The 20,654-nt window shown below is 46.8% G+C and overlaps 1 protein-coding gene across 1 annotated transcript in view; it reads right to left on the reverse strand.

The window, feature by feature from the left end:
* PLXNA4 (plexin A4) overlaps positions 1-5,514 on the reverse strand; it is a 546,538-nt gene extending 541,024 nt beyond the window's left edge. Inside the window, exon 1 of the mRNA XM_087935355.1 lies at positions 5,404-5,514. The gene's annotated coding sequence lies outside the window, so the exon portion shown is untranslated. The remainder of the gene's footprint in view (positions 1-5,403) is intronic.
* Positions 5,515-20,654: the final 15,140 nt, after the last annotated feature.

Consider the following 20,654-nt stretch of genomic DNA (forward strand, 5'->3'; position numbering starts at 1 on the left):
TTGAAGAGTCAATATCCTATCAGCCCCTCAAAAAAACCAGGGGGTGTTCCAAGAACAAACCATGGACCATCAATAACCCCATAACCGTTTTTCCAGGGAGGGCCATTTTTTTGCATTTTGGGAAATTTGAAAGCAGGGGCCATGGAGTGAAAAATCTTGCCCAGCCTCTTCAAGGCACCCCTTTAAATCTCACCCAAAGAACCCTGAAGCGTTTGTGTTTACATACAGACATTCCTGGACATCTGGCAACGCGAGGCTGTTCTTAAGTGAATCCATCCACAGCCTTTGTTGCCATGGCTGTGAAGTGAACCATCCCAAGTCATTAAGTGAATCACAGAGTCCTTAAACCGGGGGTCCCCCAAACTTGGCAACTTTTAAGACTTGTGGACTTCAACTCCCAGAATTCATGCCTGGCTCGGGAATTCTGGGAGTTGAAGTCCACCAGCCTTAAAAGTTGCCACGTTTGGAGACCTCTGCCTTAAGCGAATCCATTGACGTTGCAAATGGAGATCACAGGATCCCGAGATGCTGCAACAGTTAGAAGGACACACCTAGAGTCCAAATTTTGATCGTGTGACTGCAGGGATAAGTGGAAGGACCAATTGCAAGTCACTTTTTTTTCCAAGTTACACTTCGTTGTAACTTCAAACAGTCACTCCAGAAATGGTTCCAAGTCCTTATCTAATCCTTATCTAATCCTTATCTGTTTGTTGCTTAGGGCCTTGTGTGGTCCCCTCAGCTGTTGAAACAGGGTCCTTTCTGCATCTAAAGCACAGCTGATTTTACCTGGCCTGGTTTCCTCCTTACCCTTAAAACATTTGATGAGTGGGGGAAGGAAATTAAACCTGTTTAAAATTCTCTCCAGTTCGCAGTTGCCTCATCTCAGTGCATCAACAAGGACGAAGGACAAGCCTGTAAACAGATTTTATTTACTGATATATCTCCCCCTAACTGGCCCCAAATGTCCCTGAGATAAATCATCCTGTTTTAATTCCAATTCTATTTTTTTAAAAAAACCTGTGAAATATGTGGGCTTTTAAACAGAACCACATGCACCCAACAGAACAATCTTACTTATTTCTCTTTGCGCGGGCCAGAATATTCCAAACTCAACTTTGAAACTCCTGTTGATTTCACTTGTGAGGTCCAGCAAAGGCTTTAAACCTTAGAAAAACAGAGTTGGAAGGGACCTTGGGAGGTCTTCTAATCTAACCCCCTGCTTAGGCAGGAAATCCAACACCACTTCAGACAAATGGCTATCCAATCTCTTCTTAAAAACTTCTAGCGTTGGAGCATTTAAAACTTCTAGAGGCAAGTTGTTCTGTTGGTTAATTCCTCCCACTGTCAGGAAATTCTTCTTTAGTTCTAAGTTGCTTCTCTCCTTGATTAGTTTCCATCCATTGCTTCTTGTCCTGCCCTCAGGTGCTTTGGAGAATAGATTGACCCTTTCCTCCTCTCTGGGGCAGCCCCTCAAATACTGGAAGACTGCTCTCCTGTCTCCCCTGGTCCTTCTCTTCACTAGACCAGCCAGGCCCAGTTCCTGCAACCGTTCTTCTTCGTATGTTTGAGCCTCCAGTCCCCTCATCGTCCTGGTTGCTCTTCTCTGTACTTTTTCTAGAGTCTCAACATCTTTTTTACACCTTCCCATTTCCAAGTCACGGGACTTCAAATCCGAGCCCCTTTTTATTGGCTGGGCCTGGAAACTCACAGCTCCACGCCAATCCCATCATCCTTCCTAAAGCAAAGTCTCCCACCAGCTTGTGTATTGTTAATGCCAGCCGCACTACTACAGAAGTTAATCACGTTGTTTTTGACCCACTGTCAAAAAGGGAAGAGAAGGAAGGAAGGGAAGGGGGGAAGGGAAGAGAAGAGAAGAGAAGAGAAGAGAAGAGAAGAGAAGAGAAGAGAAGAGAAGAGAAGAGAAGAGAGAGAAGAGAAGAGATGGAGAGGAGAGGAGAGAGAGAGGAGAGAGAGAAGAGAAGAGAAGAGAAGAGAAGAGAAGAGAAGAGAAGAGAGAGAGAGGAGAGGAGAGGAGAGGAGAGAGAAGAGAAGAGGAGAGGAGAGAAGAGAAGAGAAGAGAAGAGAAGAGAAGAGAAGAGACAAGATCTGTTTGCATGCTCTAAGGTCTCTCTCAACCCCTTTGTCCCTTCCTTGCAAACTCCTGGAGCATCAGAATTAGGAAGGTGTAACTATAACTCGAGAGGCGACATTGCTTTGAGTAAGAAAAAGCATGCAAGCGGTCTCTATCCACTGAGTAAGTCATCAGTTCTCCAGGGGGAAACCCGTTAGCTAGTTCCAATGCTAATTTTTCTTCTTCTTCTTCTTTTTAATTCTGGAGAGAAATAATCCTGGAGGAATTCCATCTTTTCCTTCCTCATCACCTCTCTGCTCCCTGTGTGCCAGGTCTGTGGCTTTAACCCCTTAATCCTCCATTCCTGCAAGGAGTGTGTGTGGGGGGGGGGTTTAAAATTGCATGCAGTTTCTCTTTTCAAGGATTATCTCCCAGCCGGGAGAAGAATTCAAAACGCGTTGTCCATCCGAAGCCTCTTTTCTCACTGCCCACCAAATGCCACCTGCTTGCATTTGATGGCAGCTAAGAAGCCGCCTCAAACCACACACACACACACACACACACACACACACCCAAAAACCCACAGGGCATAAAGCAATGAGAGACAAGACTTGGAGAGGCTACAGCTTCAGAGGAAGAAGCCGCTAGTCCCTAAGGTGTGTGGGAAAAGGCACCTTCTCCATCCCGCAGCCAGCGGTTGGAGATGCTTCCTAGCGTTTCGATTCCCTTTTGCCCCTCCATAAACACACAAAAAAGGTTTGTTTTATTTGCTGGTTTTATAGTTCCCAGAAAGAGGAGGGAGAAGGAGGGAGGGAGGGAGGGAGGGAGAGGAGAGGGAGGGTGAGGGAGGGAGAGAGAGAGAGGGAGAGAGGGAGAATAATTGGCTCAAAGGCACCCAGAGTTTTTCTCTGCCATGGCGAGTGGGTGGGGGGAAGAGAATTGACTGTGATCTCCCAGCTGGAGTTCCACTCTGGACCGATCTCAGCTAATTAATTATCTTGGAGGGTTAATTGTTCCAAAAAGAACACAAAGTGTAAGATCTGGTTTCTCCCTTTCACCCTTCTGCTTTGCACTTTCCCATCTGTGAAATGGGCGCGAAAGAGATTTGCTTTTTAAGGATTGGCACAGGGGAGGAGGAGGAGGAGGAGGAGGAGGAGGAGGAGGAGGAGGAGGAGGAGGAGGAGGAGGAGGAGGAGGCTTGCAATTCTTCCCCATTCCCCAGTTTCTCTGAACCCTAAGAGCCCCACGGGAGTTCTGCAGACGCAGCAGACAACCAACAGTTTGCATTGTGGCTATACAACAAGCTATGCATTTGTGGCTACGCTAGACAAAAAAAATACAAGCTCCACCAAAGGAGATTTTCCAATTTGGAGATTGGAAGAGAAAGAGAGAAAAAAAAAGAGAGAAGTCATCCAAAGCTGTTTTAAAAAAAATAAAAATAAACCTACCTCCCCGGATTTGACACTTTCCCCATTCATCCCACAGTTACCAGAGAGGGAAATGCACTCTGTACATTCTCTTGAGTACTATGGCACATTTCAGAAATAAACTTGATCTTCAGGTGGGAGAACCGGGCTACCAGATACATCATCCCCACAGTTGTTGGGTTGGGGCTTGGATAGGTTGGAAAAAGGAAAACGGGGGTCTTTGCAGGGGGTGAAGGGAGGGAGGGGAGGAAGAGGGGGTGAAGGCTCAGACCTAGCTATGGAGCTGAAAGGCTGTGCCTTCTTTGCAAACTTCAAATTTTGGGTGGGAGGATTGGTCAAGCTGGTTTTTGGAATGGGTAAGGGTAGATTCTGCCTTTGCTTTAGGATTAAGAGTAATCCGATGGGAAGCACTGGGTGTAAAAACCACCTTCGCTTTGTCACCAGCTGGAGAAGGAAAGGACAGGAAAAAGGAAAGAGGGAAAGGAAGAGAAGGGGGAAGGGGGAAAGAGAAAAAAAAGGAAAGGAGAAGAGAGGGGAGGGGAGAGGAAGAGGAAGGGGAGGAGGAGGAAGGGAGGGAGGAGGAGGAAAGGAAGAAGGAAAAGAAGAGGAAGGGAAGGGAGAGAAAGAGAAGGGAGGGGGAAAGGAAAGAGGAAAGGAAAAGAGAGAAGGAATGGAAATGAAGGGAGGAAGGGGGAAGGAACAAGGAGACAGAGGAAGAATGGGGGAAGGAGAGGAAAAGGAGAGGAAAGAAAGGAAGGGAAAGGGAAGGAACAAGAAGAAAGAGGAAAAATGGGGGAAAGGAAAGGAGAGAAAAGGAGAGGAAGGGAAGGAAAGGGAAGGAAAAAGAAAGGAGAGGAGAGAGGACAGGAGAAGGGAGGGGAAAGGAAAGGAAAGGAAAGGAAAGGAAAGGAAAGGAAAGGAGAGGGAAGGGAAGGGAAGAAGATAGGAAGGGAAGGGAAGGGAAGGAAAGGGAGGGAAGGAAAGGAAAGGAAAGAAAAGGAAGGGAAGGAGGGAAGGGAAGGAAGAAGGGAAGGGAAGGGAAGGGAAGGAAAGGAAAGGAAAGGAAAGGAAAGGAAAGGAAAGGAAAGGAAAGGAAAGGAAAGGAAAGGAGAGGGAAGGGAAGAAGATAGGAAGGGAAGGGGAAGGGAAGGGAAGGAAAGGAAAGGAAAGGAAAGGAAAGGAAAGGAAAGGAAAGGAAAGGAAAGGGAGGGAAGGGAAGAAGATAGGAAGGGAAGGAAAGGAAGGGAAGGAGAGGAAGGAAAGGAAAGGAAAGGAAAGGAAGGGAAGGAAGGAAAGGAAAGGAAAGGAAAGGAAAGGAAAGGAAAGGAAAGGAAAGGAAAGGAAAGGAGAGGGAAGGGAAGAAGATAGGAAGGAAGGAAGGGAAGGGAAGGAAGGAAAGGAAAGGAAAGGAAAGGAAAGGAAAGGAAAGGAAAGGAAAGGAAAGGAAAGGAAGGGAAGAAGATAGGAAGGGAAGGAAAGGAAGGGAAGGAGAGGGAAGGGAAGGGAAGAAGGTAGGAAAGGAAGGGAAGGGAAGGGAAGGGAAGGAAGGAAAGGAAAGGAAAGGAGAGGGAAGGGAAGAAGATAGGAAGGGAAGGGAAGGAAAGGAAAGGAAAGGAAAGGAAAGGAAAGGAAGGGAAGGAGAGGGAAGGGAAGGGAAGAAGATAGGAAGGGAAGAAGAGGAGGGAAGGAAGGAAGGAAAGGAAAGGAAAGGAAAGGAAAGGAAAGGAAAGGAAAGGAAAGGAAAGGAAAGGAAAGGAAAGGAAAGGAAGGAGAGGGAAGGGAAGGGAAGGGAAGAAGATAGGAAAGGAAGGCTCTCCTTGCTGTCCACGAGAAAGAGAGCCCAAAGCGTGCCAATCTCTTCCCCACCCCCCAAAAAAAACCCTCATCCAAAAGACAGTTGCTCACCCTTCTCCATGCCAACCGGAGCCCAACGCTTCGCCCTCCGGTACTTCATCTCTCGGCCGTCTCCCCGAAAACCCTCCCGCGCCTGCCAACCACAGAGGGCTCCTCCGTGGCATTCGCCCTTCGCTTAGCCAGGCAGACGGGCAGCGCGCGCCCCTGTGCGCGCGGCTAGAGGGTGTACGTACGCCTGTGTGTGCCCGTGTGTGTGAGTGTGTGTGTGAGTGTGTTTTAAGCAGAACGTGTATTAACAGCTCGGGGAGGGAAGAAGTCCTGCGGAAGTCAAGAACGGCGAAGAGAGAACCGAGCCGTTGCAGTTGGGTCTTGCACTCACACACACACACACACACGGGCACACACGCGCGCGCGCGCGCGCGGGCACAGCGCACACCCAGACACACATGTCCATTACACACACACACACACACACACACACCAGCGGAGTCATTAATTTTGTATTTTTTTTTAATCTTTTTTTGTTTTTTTGCTCATTCGTAGGTTTCTCCCATTCTCCCCCCAATGCCTCGGTCGGAGAAAAGGAGCCTCGCCTCCAGGCGGAACGGGGCTTTTCTCCCAGCACAGCCCGGTCTACCACCCCAGCCCCGCGCCCCTCCCCCCCCCGCACGCCTCCCCAAAACTCGACTTTATTTTATTTTTGTATTTTTAAGTTGCTTTCAGCCCGCCCCAACAAGACTCACCCCAGCCGGGACACTTAAAAAGGAGCAAAAAAAAAATAAATACACTTTCTATCACCTGCCCCCCACCCACCCCCAAATCCCGGAATTTGGAGTCTCTCTCTTTTCGCCCCCTCCCCATTTCTCCCTTCCCCTCTCCTCTCCTGCCGCGCCCCCCCCAAACCCCTCCCTCCTCCCCCCAAAAATCAGGGCAGGTGCATGCCAGCTACTCCACACCTGCGGGGAGGCGGCGGCGGGAGGAAAAGGCGGCGGGGCTAGCGCTTACCTGCGAAAGGTAGGAGGTACTACTCCCCCTTCCTCCCTGCCTGCCTTCTCCCCCCCCCATACACACACACACACACACACACACACACACACCTTTGCTCAACCCAGGCGCCGCATTGACACTGCAGATGGTGTCTCGGGTGTGGGTGCGCGCGCGCGCGCGTGTGTGTGTGTAGTCAGAGTGTGTGTGTGTGTGTATGTGTGTGTGTACACACACACACACACACACACACACGCAGTTTGTGGCAAGCTCCTGTGCACTCCCTCTCGCCCGCCCTGTGCCTGCGTGTGTCAAACACACACACAGAGGGGAGAGAGAGAGACTTACAAGCCTTTTAAACGCATTTCTTCAAGGCAGCCAAGCCAACCTGATCTATCTATCTATCTATCTATATATATAATTGGGATTTTTTTATTTTATATTTTATATTTTTACCTCTCTGCTCCAGCCGGCTCCGTAGCTCGCCACCCGGTGTCCCCCGCTTGGCCAAGGAAAGCGGCGCTTATTCCTCCTTCGAGCTGTTCGCCAAACACCTTTGCAGGAAACCGCCGGCAGGTGACGGTGGGCAGAAAGAGGCACGACCCCCCGCCCCCCAAAAAAAGATAGCAAAAGGGGCGTGTGGAGGAAAAGAGGTAGAACAGGTATCCTCGCCCGGAGATCGACCCGATCCTTCCTTCTTTCCTTCCTTCCTTCTTTCCTTCCTTCCTTCCTTCTTTCCCAGCCGGACGCGGGGTTCGATCCCTTCGGCGGTTGCCCCCCGCGGACGCTCTCTCACTTGGCCATTCTCCGCAGCGCCCCGCCGGGCTGCTGCTGCCGCTGCTGCTGCCGCTGCTACTCCTCCTCCTCCTCCTCCTGCTGCTGCTGCTGCTCCGCCGCTTCTCCTCCTCCTCCTCCTCCTCCTGCTGCTGCTACCGCTTCACCCGGGAAGGGAGCCCACTGCAGCCGCCGGGCCAACGGCTTTCCTTCAAGCGGCCGATCGCTCACCCTGGCCAGCCATGATGCCCCCACCCCCCCCCCGGCCCCACCCCCGGCCGGCGGTGGGGCAAACACACACACAGACACACACAGACACACACACACCGGAATCTCACACTTTGCAACCGGGAGAGGGAGCGTTGCAAAAAAATAAAGCCGAAAGCAACCAGGGAAGCGGTGCAAAGCAGCAAAAGCAACCGCGGTGGAGTTTTCTCTCTCTCTCTCTCTCTTTCCCTTCCTCTTTTTGCGTTGATGGGGAAGCAGGAAATATCCTTGGCAACCGGGGCGGGAAAGCGATGTGTAGGGGGAAGAGCGAGCGAGAGAGAGAGCCGGGCTGGCTGGCTGGCGATCGCGAAGATCAAGGGGAGCCGGGCTGGGGTCGCTGCGGCTGATGCTGGAGCTTTGGCCGCCGGGGATGGCGGGCGCCTGGCCGACGCATGCCTCCTCCTCCTCCTCCTCGTCTTCCTCCTCCTCCTCCTCCTCTTCTTCCTCCTCCTCTTTCTCCTCTCCTTCTCCTCTCCCTCTTCTTCTTCCTCTTCCTCCTCCTCCTCTTTTTCCTCCTCCTCCTCCTCCTCCTCTTCTTCCTCCTCCTCCTCTTCTTCCTCCTCCTCTTTTTCCTCCTCTTCTTCCTCCTCTTCTTCCTCCTCCTCTTTTTCCTCCTTTCTCCTCTTCCTCCTCCTCCTCCTCTTCTTCCTCTTCCTCGCGCCGGGACTTCCCTCAAGTCCCGGAGCTCCTCCTGGCGTGCAAATGTCACGGGGGTGGAGGAGCCTTAGGATAGGAGAAGGAGGCTCGGGGCGACTCCCGTCTTCCGCAGCATCGCTGGGAGACCCCCGCGGGAAAGAGGCAGAGTCCTCCTCTCGGGGGTGGGGGGGACGGGGACCCGGCCCTCTCTCAACCACCCACCGCTCGGGTTGCAAAAAACCTGCCGGGAAAGTTTGCCGGCCTCCGAGAGCGGCGGGGGAAGCCGCTTGCTCTGCCGCCGCCCGCCGACTTTTCAGCCGGTTCTCTCCGCGCGCTTCTGCTGCCTCTTTGCCCGGCTCCGACTGGCAGCCGCGGCAGCTCCAACCCGATTGGGCTAATTGCGAACTCGCCGACGTGGGGAGGAGGAAGAGGAGGAGGAGGAGGAGGGACGTCGAAGGGGGTGTGGGGGAGGAAAGGAGGGAGGGGGCTGGAGGGAGAGGCAGCTGCTGGCCGGACCCCCCCTCCCCCTCCTCTCCACCCCCCCCCCCAACCCGAGTTTCCCCGCTCGTGGGAATCCTCCGCTGGGAGACTCCTCCGCTGCAGGCGAGACTAGAGTTGGCCAGCCTGATTATTTTTTTAAAAAAATTATTGATATTAATATGGATGACTGATATTAATATGCATTGATAATACTATTTACTAGCTCGATACCTGTGCTTCGCTACGAAACTTTGGGATTAGGCTTAGGTTTTGGGGGGAGGAAAATAAAGGGGAAATAAAGTCTGCCTCTGCCTACCAGCATCCATCTGCTATCCATCTGGCTAGGGTCCTGTCAGCGTGCGAGAGAGTTTTGTGGGCTGTTTGGAAACGGAAACGGTATTTGCTGCGCGAGCAAGAAGGAGACAGCGAGGAGGCTGGGTCTCAACTGTTTTGTACTAAAGCTGCTTGGTGCTGGGAAACTGGGACTGAGACGCCTCTCCTCTGCTTGCGTTTTGCATTTGGAGCAGATTTTTTACCAGGTGGGGAGGGGGAGTAGAACTCCTTCGCATCGGAGCGTGTTAATAATAATAATATAGGAAACGGTCTCAATGCTCTGATGGTCATTTCGAAGAATCCTTTCTTAGTGAGGCCCTAGAAGCCAAGAGGAACCTACGGGCCAAATTTCCAAGTTTGTAGGCTTTACGGTTCTGGAGATTTTGTGATGATGCATGAGTGGCCTTTCGCTTTTATATATATATATTATATATATATGCCTAAAGCTGGACTAGAACTCACAGTTTCCTGGTGATTGGCCCAAAGTTCCCCCAGCCAGGTTTCATGCCTAAAGAGGGACTAGAACTCACCACCTCCCTGTGATTGGCCCAAAGGCTCCCAGTTGGCTTTCATTCCTCAACTGGGACTAGAAGTCACTTTCTCGTGGTGATTGGCTCGAAGTCTTCCAGTTGGCTTTCATGTCTAAGGCAGAACTAGAATTCACAGTCCCCTGGTGATTGGCTCAAACTCATCCAGCTTTCATGCCTAAACTGGAACTAGAATTTGGAAGGAACGCCTTTGCCCTTTCAAATCCTGGCCTCACCAGACACCTAATTTCAGGACAAAATTCATTCTTTGTTTTTTTTTTAAATTTGATTTGTTTAAAGCAGTATGTCTCACTCTTGGCAATTTGAAGGTGCGTGATGGACTTCAACTCCCAGAATTCCCCAACCAACATGGCTGCTCAAAAATGCGCAGGCTTCAACTCCCAGAATTCCCCAGCCAGCACGGCTGCTCAAAGATGCGTGGACTTCAACTCCCAGAATTCCCCAGCCAGCACAGCTGCTCAAACATGTGCGGACTTCAACTCCCAGAATTCCCCAGCCAGCACAGCTGCTCGAAAATGCACGGACTTCAACTCCCAGAATTCCCCAGTCAGAACAGCTGCTCGAAGATGCGCGGACTTCAACTCCCAGAATTCCCCAACCAGCACGGCTGCTCAAACATGTGCGGACTTCAACTCCCAGAATTCCCCAGCCAGCACGGCTGCTCGAAAATGCGCTGACTTCAACTCCCAGAATTCCCCAGCCAGCTATTATGACTGGGGAATTCTGGGAGTTGAAGTCCACACATCTTCAAGCTTCCAAGAGTGAGAAACACTACTTTTAAATATTACAGTTTATTATCAGAGTTACAGGTACTCTTCGACTTACAATAGTTCATTTAGTGACTGTTCAAAGTTACAATGGCACGAAAAAAGTTGTAAAATGTGCTTCATTGAGCAATATCAATTTTGGGCTCATTTGTCAACGTAACTTGAGGCTGCCTGTATTTTGTCTCTTTTTTTAAAAAAAAAATTGCTATTCAGATTTATCTTCTGGGGAAGAACAAGAAACATAATTTGATAATTTGGATCCCTTGGCCTTTTCAAGGCCAAATGCTAACTATTCCTCTCTTTTTTAGGTAGCCAAAATATCTCAGACTTCATTTGCTTGGACGACTTGCTCTGGGAATAGACACACGGAGTGCTGGAGATTTTAAATTTTTGGCTGGCTAAGATAAAGTCTCCATTGGCTCAAGCTTGACTTTGGATATGGGTCTCTAGAAGGGAACAAGAAATGGAAGAATCATGTTTGGAACAGAAAATCTATTTATATATTATTTATATAATATGTAAACGTTAGATGTGTGTAATTGTGTATGGATAGAATGAATATATATATATTATCTATCTATCTATCCGTCCATCCTTCCAACCATCCAATTATCTATATCAGAGGTCTCCAAACTTGGCAACTTTGAGACTTGTGGACTTCAACTCCCAGAATTCCATAGGATAAAACCTGAGGTCTCAAACGTGGCGAGTTTAAGATTTGTGGTGCCTTTTTTTGGTGGCAAAAAAAATATAAGACAGGGTCTCATTTTTGTGGAAACATGGTAGTGGGGTGTCTCCCAACCTTGACAATTTGAAGAGGTGTGGACATCAACTCCCAGAATGCCCAGCCAGAATTCCAGGGGAATTCTGGGAGTTGAAGGCTACACCTCTTCAAGTGGCCATGGCTGAGAAAAACTGCTGTAGGCTATTTCAAAGGAGGTTGAACCACAGTTACGGATGGACAATATCAGTTATATTAATCGTTTATAAACATTGGCAGCTCTATAGAAACTCCAGGTTCAGAGGCAGTCTACCTTGGAATTCCACTTCCTGGGTGGAAAGAATTGAAAAAATGTGATTCCCTCCATGGCCAACTAGGTGGCATTATAGATCCAACTTTGGCTGCTTTGGGAAAACTAAACAAAGTTAGAGCTGATTGGTAGCCAGCGGTCAGATATGACAGGAATGTGGATGGGAGACCACTAAGAAACTTTAGAACTCTTGACTGGAAAGTGGAAAAAACATCCTGGCAAAATTATTGCCAGGTGATAGGGAACTGAAAAATGATTGGCCCGTTTGACCATGACTGAAACCAAGATTGGCAAGGAGCTGAAAATAAGGTAGGGGAAAATAACAGAGTTCAAAGGGACCTTGGAGGTCTTCTAGTCCAACCGGATAAAATTCTGACAAATGGCTGTCCAATCTCCAGTGATGAAGCACTTGTGCCACGCGCGTGCCTCACAGCTGATTTTCAGCCAGTTTGAGGCCTTTTTCAGCCTCCCAAAGGCTTGAAGAAGGCTTCTGCAGGCTTCTGCAGGCCAAAAACTATCCCCATTTCACCCTGTTTTTCCTAAAATACCGGAAGTGACAAAACGGGGCTAGTTTTCGGCCTGCAAAGCTTGCAGAAGCCTGCAGAAGCCTTCCTTAAGCCTTTGGGAGGCCGAAAAAGGCCTCACACCGGTCAAAAATGAGCTGTGAGGCACAGTGCTTGTAAAGGGGCAACGGGTGGTGAGTGGGGATTATGAACGCACGTGTAGGGGGTGGGGGCCGCGCATTGACTTCTGGGTGCTGGCACGCGAGCGTGAGCGTGCAAGCCGGCGCACAATTTTTGGCATAGGAGCCCAATACCATTTCAGACAAGTGACTGTCCACTCTCTTCTTAAAAACCTCCAATGTTGGAGCATCCACAACTTCTGGAGGCAAGCAGTTCCACAGGTTAATTATTCTCACAGTCAGGAAATTCCTCCTTCGTTCCAGGTTGCTTCTCTCCTTGATCAGTTTCCATCCATCGTTTCTTGTCCAGCCTTCAGGTGATTTGGAAAATAAGTTGACCGAAGAGAAGAGGGTGGACATCTTCTAAGTGGATGGACTTCATTAAAGCTGTTATGGGTTCACCCCTGGAAGAATTCTTGACCAAATCTATGATGGCCCCTAATCAAGTCATCAATCCATCAATCTATCTGTCAAATAATCACAACGATTAATTCCGCCATGCTGGAATTGCAGAGAGGGGCTAGTTTTTTAAGTATTTGGTAATAAACTCTTAGGTAGGCCGTGGGTTTTATTTATTTCTTTATTTATTTTTGGACATGACTACTTTCTGCCAATCATACACGCTTTTACTGCTTTCTCGAAAAACCGCTCCGGCCTACGCATGTCATTATTATTCCATTACTGTTTCTATGCCCAGCAGGAGGAAGAAAAAAAAATCACAGCTCATATTTTTGGAAAGAGTTTTTATTACATGCAGCACGCACACACAAAGCCTTGGGGTTCACACACACACCCGCTCCACCGAAGAGGCAATCCTTTTGGCTGGAGGAGTTCCATCGGGATGGGTGATCGTGAAAATAAATAAATAATAAAGTTCTTGAGTTGGGCAAATGGGGAGGGGCGGACCCAGGATAAAGCAGGCGGGAGCAGTCTAGCCTAGTTGCAAGGAAAACCAGACAGGGGAAAGCACTTTTAATCAGCTGTCTTCCAGATCGGTTGGGTTGTCCAAATTGAAAAGAGAGAGGTTGAAGAGAGAGGGATGTGTGTGTGTGTGTGTGTGTGCGCGTGTGCATGTGCACGTGTTTCATTGTCACTAGTAGAATGCTGAGCCCAAATTTGTCTTGTGACTTCACAAACCTTTTCTTCCTCTTCAAAAAACACTTGTTTTCCCTGCTTTATTTTCAGGGGAATTGAGAGTAAGTTTTGAATCTTTCTTGTCTGTCCCTCCCACCCTTCCTCCTTTTTTCCTCTCCATCTCTCTCTCTCTCCCTCTCACCCTTCCTTCCTTCATTCCTTCCTTTGCTTTTTCTTTCCTTTCCTCTTTTGTTTCCTCCCTCCCTCCCTTCCTTTTTTTATCTTCTATCCTTCCTCCATTCCTTCCTCCTTCCTTCCTTCCCTTTTTCTTTCCTTCCTCCTTTTCCTTCCCCCTCTTCTTTTTTCCCTTCTTTCATCCTTCCTTCATTCCTCCCTCCCTCCCTTTTTCCTCCCTTCTGCCTTCCTTCTTCAACTGCCAAATCCATCTAGAGATTAACAGTCTTCTCAGGACATTTTTGGGAAGGAAACTCAACGTTCCCCCTTTTCCAAAGTCCTATTTCCAAGACCGCTTCTCAGTACCACAATCCAAGGCACCCACCATTCTGTCCCAAGCAGGCCAAAGATCTCCCCTTGGCCTCTAAGTGCTGAACAAACCAGAGCTGAGGATCAGGTTAAATCCCCTCCTTTTTGCAACACCAATTCAAGCCAACACACCATGGCCAAGTCATCATGGCCAACTCACCATGGCCAAGTCATCATTGCCAACTCACCATGGCCAACTCACCATGGCCAATTCATCATGGCCAACTAACCATGACCAACTCACCATGAAAAACTCAGCATGGCCAACTCATCATAGTCAACTCACCATGGCCAATTCACCATGGCCAACTCACCATGGCCAACTTATCATGGTCAATTCATCATGGCCAAGTCACCATGACCAACTCACCATGAAAAACTCACCATGGCTAACTCATCATAGTCAACTCACCATGGCCAATTCACCATGGCCAACTTATCATGGTCAACTCACCATGGCCAAGTCACCATGGCCAAGTCACCATGACCAACTCACCATGGACAACTCACCATGGTCAATTCACTATGGCCAATTCACCACGGCCAACTCACCATGGCCAACTCATCATGGCCAATTCTCCATGGCCAACTCATCCTGGTCAAATTATGGCCAACTCACCATGGCCATCATGAGTACGAGGTCCATGTTAGTGGGGGCAGAAGGTGGTGGATGGAGAATTCAGCCCATGTTGTGTTTGCAACCTCGCGTTTAGGCCTTTGCATTTCTTTTGTCGAAAACAAAACAATTATATTTTCCTGGAAGCAAGCATTATCTCTCCCCTCGGACAAGGGCCCTCATCCTCTTCCTCTGATGACTGAGAGAACTTGGAGACGGATGGCAGCTTCAAAGCACCTTCTCTTTTTTAATATTGTGATTTGATTTTCAAAGGTGGCGTATAAAATGCGCTGATTGTTCTTTTATCTCCTGCCTCTTGCATGCGGCCATTTGTTTTCATTCACAGAAATGAATGCCAGGTGGGGGGAAAAAAGCAGAGCAGTAATAAACACTCAGCCGACTGACAAGGCAAAAAGAAAGAAAGAAAGGCAGGCGAAACTCAGAAATACAATGAATGGAGTGATTCACCTACCAGGCAGCTGCTGTGCAAAAAAAAAGGGCAGGATATTCAATGTCTGCTCTCCATGTATTGCAGAAGGGAGCCCGGCCAGTTGATATCTGCCCCCCACCCAGCCTGGCTTGGCAAACTTTCAGTGAGAAAAGGCAATCTAGATCCAGTGTGGATGGGTCTGTGACAATTTGTCATGGCCAATTCACCATGAATCAACTCATCATGAACGAGCTCACTACGACCAACTCACCATGATCGACTCACCATGGCCAACTCATCATGAACCAATTTACCATGAACCAATTCACTAAGACCAACTCACCATGGTCGACTCACCATGGCCAACTCATCATGGCCAACTCATCATGGCCAACTCACCATAGCCAATTCACCATGAATCAACTCATCATGAACGAACTCACTACGACCAACTCACCATGGCCAATTCACCATGAATCAACTCATCATGAACGAACTCACTACGACCAACTCACCATGGCCAATTCACCATGAATCAACTCATCATGAACGAACTCACTACGACCAACTCACCATGGCCAATTCACCATGAATCAACTCATCATGAACGAACTCACTACGACCAACTCACCATGGCCAACTCATCATGAATCAATTCACCATGAACCAATTCACCATGAACCAATTCACCATGGTCAACTCACCATGAACCAATTCACTAAGACCAGCTCACCATGGTCAACTCACCATGGCCAACTCATCATGGCCAATTCTCCATGGCCAACTGATCCTGGTCAAATTATGGCCAACTCACCATAGCCAACTCATTATGGTGAACTCATTATGGTGAACTCACCACGGCCAACTCACCACAGCCAACTCATCACGGCCAACTCACCATGGCCAAATTGCTGCCGGCCAATTCGGAGTGGCACAATTGCAATCATAAATAAATTGTATTTATTTACTACTACATTTATACCGTACTGATCTGGGACAGTTTGCCAGCACTAAAAAGTGGTTTCCCATTGTATTTTTTCTGGAAGTTCTTTAACTTCCCAATTTAATCTTTCTTTCTGGGATTTCTTGGTAGTCTCTCATCCACATATTAACCAGATAAGTAGCCATAAAAAGGTCAGCCAGGGACCACAACCCAGAGAGGACCTCTGCACATGGTTGATCAAACATGCCAGTTTCTCAGAAGCCAAGCTGGAAAGGGTAAAGACATCGCTTCCCGCACTATCTAATCTTTGCCTTTTCTTGCCAAGAAAATCATACGCTGAAATCCCATGCTACTTGCATTTTATAAAACTCCTGCTGAGATTTCATAAAGCATTCCTGGAATTGAAATTATGGTGTTTCATGGTGATAGATAGAGAGAAAGAGAAAGAGAAAGATAAGATAGATAGATAGATAGATAGATAGATAGATAGATAGATAGATAGATAGATAGATAGATAGATAGATAGATAGATAGATGATACATAAATAAAAATGGATAGATAAATAAGAGGTGGATGGATGGATAAAGAAATGGAGAGAGAGATGTGCATGGATAGATCAATAGAGAGAGGTGGATGGATAGAAACAGATGGAGAGAGAGATGTTTAGATGATGTGTGGATGGATGGATGGATAGATAATGATGATAGATAGATAAGGTGGATGGATGGATAGAGAGATGGATGAATGGATGGAGAGAGATGGGGAGAGAGAAATGTGGATGGATAGATTAATAGAGAGAGATGGATGGATAGAAGAGATGGAGAGAGAGATATGAATAGACATACAGACAGACAGATAGACAGACAGATATGGAGAGAAAGATATGGATAGATGGGTAGATGGATGGATGGATAGATTGATTGATTGGTAGATAGATAGATAGATAGATAGATAGAGAGAGAGAGAGAGAGAGACAGACAGACAGACAGACAGACAGACAGACAATGATGATGGGTAAGATAGATATATGGATGCATGGATGGATAGAGAGATGGATGCATGGATGGGGAGAGAGAAATGTGGATGCATAGATTAATAGAGAGATGGTTGGTTGGATGGATGGATAGATAGATAATGATGATGGATGGATAAGATAGATGGATGGATAGATAGACAGACAGACAGACAGACAGATAGATAGATAGATAGATAGACAGACAGACAGACAGATAGATAGATATGATAGAGAGAGAGATGGATAGATAAATAGAGAGATGGATGGATAGATGATAGATAGATGGTCAGGCCTGTGCGAGGCATTCAGACTAAATCTTTTCAATCTAACTGTGACACAGGTTCTGTTTGTTTTGCTTTTACTTAACTATGTCATTATTTAATTATACACCAGTCATAAGCCAGTTTGGTTAAGGAGTTGATCTAGACTCTACAAAGCAGGAGACAGTGAGTTCTAGCCCCACTTAGGCATAAAGTAGCTTATGTGACTTTGGGGCACTCGGTCTCTCTCAGCCCTGCCCACCTCACAGAAAGAGGAAAAGGAAGGATATTAGCTCCTGTGTGTTCACTGCCTTGAGTTACTTACACAATAATAATGGCAGGATAAAAATCCATTGATCTATTAGATTTTTATCCCGCCCTTATTACTTTCTAAGTCATGAATTTATTGGGGTTGGACTAGAAGAACTTCAAGGTCCCTTCCAGCACCATGATTCTACCATTCTATGATTCTAAGTGGTTTTTTGGGATACAGAAGTGAGAAGTGGGTAGGAAAGATATTTAGAAGTTGATTCCAACATTCATCCAGATGCCACTGTTTCAGAGGTGGGATTCTACAGGTTCACACCTATTTGCTAGAACTAGTTGTTAACATTCTAAGCAGTTCAGAGAACCGGTTGTTAGAAGAAATTACTGGCCTAATCCTGTAAGGAAGGCAGGAAGGAAACATTCTGGTGTTGCTTACAGAAACTGCCTCTCCGTTAACCCTTATTACATTCTTGCCAGGACTAGACTTCCTGTCTCAGGAACCTCTCTGGAGTTTTTTTCCCCTCCTTTGCTGGTACTTTGTTTGTGTGGAGTGACCATTCAAAGTTACAATGGCACTGAAAAAAGTGACTTATGACCATTTTTCACACTTACGACTGTTGCAGCCATCCCCACAGTCATGAGAGGCCAGGCGAGGAGATGCATGCCTCGATGTGAGTGATATTGAGTTGGCCATGCCCAGCTGATAATATGACCACCAAGCTATGTCCACCCAGTCACATGACCACCAAGCCATGCCCACCAACCAAGCCACGCCCACAGAACCGGTTGTTAAAAAATTTGAATCCCACCTTTGCACTGTTTGCTTGAGACTTCTACTCCATTGAAGCACATGACAGATGTACCCACCTGGGGTATACATTACTATCAATGTGGGAAATTAGGCGTCTTATAGAGAATGCCTAGGAAATTTATAGAATGCCAAAAATTGGACATCAATTTATGAAATGCTTAATATTTCATACATTTCCTGGGCATTCTGTGCAATATGAAAAGGCAAACCGGCAAAGAATAGAATGGAATGGAATGGAATGGAATGGAACGGAATGGAATGGAATGGAATGGAACGGAACGGAAAAGAACAGGACAGAATAGAATAGAATCTTTATTGAGGATAGAATAGAATAGAATTAAGAATAATAGAATAGAATTAAGAATAATAGAATAGAAAAAAGAATATAGAATAGAATAGGAAGAGAAGAGAAGAGAAGAGAAGAGAAGAGAAGAGAAGAGAAGAGAAGAGAAGAGAATAGCTTTATTTGATCAAGTGTGATTAGATGCACAAGGAATTTATCTCTATTCCTGCTAAAATGCCATTCTAGTCTTCCTTATTATAAGAAGCACCTCAATATTGGGTCTTTTTCTCTTGTTTTTTTTTTCCAGTAAGAAAATCTGGTACTTTATTTTGCATTTCTTATTTCATTTCATATAGGTCTTTTCAACTCTAACTGTAACCACAACCCTAACCCTTTTCATGACTCTCTTTTCATTCTTTGCCTAAATAATTCTTGTCATTCTGCACAATGCCTAGGTATTATATGCAGTACAATGCCTAGGGAAAGCGTATAGCATATTAAAATAACACGGGCATGTCATACTTTGCCTAAAAACGTCACTCATTCTATAGATTTTCCTAGGCTTTCTGTACAATGCCGCTTTTCACACCTTGCCAGAAACAGATGTATTAAAAGAGAGAAAGTACCTACCTCCACAAAGCCAAAACCTTGCTGGGTCCTCCTTATAACCTCTAAAATACTCACAAAACATTCCTGCACCAATCGGTCTGATCACGGAATGAAATTTAAGATGCAGCAAATTAAATCACTTTATTTTGTGCTGGACAGAACGTGGGCCTGAGGGTGTGGAAGAATATTACAGGTAATCAGGTTTACGGATTAATCAAGTTGGAAAGGGACCTTGTAGGTCATCTAGTCCAACCCACCACCCAAGCAGGAGACCCTATACCATTTCTGACAGATGGCAGTCCAGTCTCTTCTTGAAAGCTTCCAGGGATGAAGCTCACACCACTTCCGAAGGCAACTTCTTTTCCATGAATTGATGGTTCTCCCTGACAGAAAATTCCTCCTTATTTCCAAGTTGAATCTTTGTTCAGTTTCCATCCATTATTCCTTGTCTGGCCTTCAAGTGCTTTGGAATAATAATTGACTTCCTTCTCTTAGTGGCAGCCCCTCAAATGCTGGAATATCACGATTACAGATTACAGATTAACAGAGTTGGAAGGGACCTTGTAGGTCATCTAGTCCAACCGCCCACCCAAGCAAGAGACCCTACACCATTTCTGACAGATAGCAGTCCAGTCTCTTCTTGAAAGCCTCCAGGGATGAAGCTCCCACAATTTCCAAAGGCAACTTCTGTTCCATGGGTTGATTGTTCTCACTGTCAGAAAGTTTCTCCTTATTTCCAAGTTAAATTTCTCCTTGTTCACTTTCCATCCATTATTCCTTCTCTGGCCTTCAGGTGCCTTGGAAAATAGTTTGACACTCCCCTCCTCTCTGTGGCAGCCCCTCAAATATTGGAAGACTGCTCTCCTGTCTCCCCTGGTCCTTCTCTTTACTAGACTAGCCAGGCTCAGTTCCTGCAACTGTTCATTGTATGTTTTAGCCTCCAGTCCCCTAATCCTCTTGGTTGCTCTTCTCTGCACTCTTTCTAGAGTCTCAACATTTTTTTTATAGGGTGGTGACCAAAACTGGATGCAGGACTCTAGGTGTGGCCTTACTAAGGCTTTACAGAGTGGTATTAGTACCTCCCTTGATCTCGGTTATATCCCTCTGTTAATGCAATTTAGGATTGCATTGGCTTTTTTGGCTGCTGCTACACACGGCTGGCTCTTATTTAGTCCTCATATTTAGTCCTCGACTTACAATCACAACCGAGCCCCAAATCTATGTTGCTAAATGAGACAATGGTTGAGTGACATTTGCTCCCTTTTGTCACCTTTCTTGCCACCATTGTTAATCAATTAGTAACTCGGTCGTTAAGCGAATCTGGCTTCCCCATTCGCTCATCAGAAGGTCACAAAAGACAGTTGCCAAGCACCTGAATTTTGATGGCGTGATCCTGGGGAATGCCGCAATGGTCATAAGTGTGAAACAGGGTCCCATAAGTCGCTTTTCTCTGTGCCGGTGTAACTTTGAACTGTCGCTAAGTGGAACTGTCGTACGTCAAGGACTATTTGTATAGAATGATTCTGGCTCCTTCTCTTTTTCTCTTCTTCTTCTTCTTCTTCTTCTTCTTCTTCTTCTTCTTCTTCTTCTTCTTCTTCTTCTTCTTCTTCTTCTTCTTCTTCTTCCTCTTCCTCTTCTTCTTCCTCTTCCCCTTCCCCTTCCCCTTCTCCTTCTCCTTCTCCTTCTCCTTCTCCTTCTCCTTCTCCTTCTTCTTCTTCTTCTTCTTCTTCTTCCAAGTTCATCCTTTTGTTTTGGTTTGTTTTTTTTTCCAAGCTTCCGAGACCCTTAAACACGATCCCTCAAAGTCGACTTGCAAAATGCATTTCTAAGAAAAGAGAGAGTAGCAACTTAATTATTTCCAGCTTTCTTCTTTTTCTTTCTTTTTTACTTCAGTTGGGCAATGTTGCCCAGTTCTCTCAAGCATCCTGGCATGGGACATTGATAAAAA

The sequence above is a fragment of the Pseudonaja textilis genome, chromosome 5 (genome assembly GCF_049901715.1).
Source record: "Pseudonaja textilis isolate UNSWEBS1 chromosome 5, rPseTex1.2, whole genome shotgun sequence".
Classification (NCBI taxonomy): domain Eukaryota; kingdom Metazoa; phylum Chordata; class Lepidosauria; order Squamata; family Elapidae; genus Pseudonaja; species Pseudonaja textilis.